Genomic DNA, 1,445 nt, shown 5'->3' with positions numbered 1-1,445 from the left:
ATACGGACATGCGCAGCAATGGGAACATTCACAAGAGGAACAGCCAAAGATAATCACCGTCACTGCTTCCCTTCCATAGACCCAACTTTGTGAAGCAATATCTTTCACTGGCAAATAAAACACCTTTGTCCTCAGGTGCCTGCTTCATTTCGATCAAGACTTCACGCCTCTCACTGTTCTAGTCTCATTTCCAAACTATTGGCTCATAGTCTCAAAAGCAGCTCTGAGGATATCTGCTTGTTCCACCCTGACAGGCAGTGGGTTGCAAATTCCCGACAAGTCCCAATGCGATTGAAATATTTCAACCCCTCCACTGATTTGCACCTTTAAAAAAAAGTGGAGCAATCTCCCTTTCTTTTTGACGACAGTTCTCAACTGTAGTCGGCAGGGTTCACACCGCAGGGGAAACCGCAATGGATTTCATATCCATCACATTTCATATCCATCGCATTCACCACTCGGCCCACCAATACAGAACCACACTGACAGCTTCATTTCCCAGGTCTCTCTGCCTGTGGAGCTGAGAAAGAGTGAATCATTGCAGAGTTTGTTTGAATCCAATCACTTCACAGGTTTCGAAAGGTTTAAATATCTGCAAATGGCGAGTCTGGGTGTTTCATCCCGAAAGATGAAATGGACGTTCAGTTAAAAAAACAAAACCAGAAATTGCAGGAGCAACTCAGCAGGTCAGGCAGCATCTGTAGAAAGAGAATCAGAGACAATATTTGAGAACTGTTTTTTCCTCATCCAGGTACAGCCAAACCTACTGAGTTGGTCCAGCGGTTTCGCTTTCTTTCTCGGACTCTCAGCATCCGCAGTCCTTTACGTTAGAAATTCAATCAATTCAGAAACCCCTTTGTGCTTCCTCAGTGGAAAAGATTTCCGTTTGGGAAACATTTTCCTGACACTATTAAAAACGCGCATCTTTGCAGCCAAGAAAGCGATAGGAGCGAGAACAACAAACGCTCTGTCACGAGCCACCAACCTTCCGGTTAACAGCCGAACGCGCTGACCAGTTGCGCCATAGAGATAGGGCCAGACCGCTATGCACAGTCTCGTTGAGGAAGCTACTATTCAATTTATAATTCAACCTGCCCCGCCCAGAATTACCATTGTGAAAGCACTGATAACACGGTAGTTTGGTGTCAGCTCGGATTACAGGTCCTGATTTCTCTGTCCTCTGGTCTCCCTGTTCCCACAGAGTTAAATGTTGTCTGTTCTCAGCTCTGCTCGATTTCTGCTGAATCTTTGACCCCCTTTTACACCTACTGGAGCAATAAAATATTCTGAGTCTCCAGGAAATGACACCTTATCTATACCCCTCTTGATTTTAAAAATCTCGATAAAGTTATCTGTCAACTTGCTAGGCTTCGTTGGAAAAATGTCCCAACTTCTTCTTAACTCAAACCCTCCATTCCCAGCAGCACGCTGGTAAAGTAGGGAAT

This window comes from Chiloscyllium plagiosum, unplaced genomic scaffold (assembly GCF_004010195.1).
Source record: "Chiloscyllium plagiosum isolate BGI_BamShark_2017 unplaced genomic scaffold, ASM401019v2 scaf_48140, whole genome shotgun sequence".
NCBI classification, from domain to species: Eukaryota; Metazoa; Chordata; class Chondrichthyes; order Orectolobiformes; family Hemiscylliidae; genus Chiloscyllium; species Chiloscyllium plagiosum.
The sequence above is the reverse complement of the archived record's forward strand: the minus strand, read 5'-3'. Positions refer to the sequence as shown.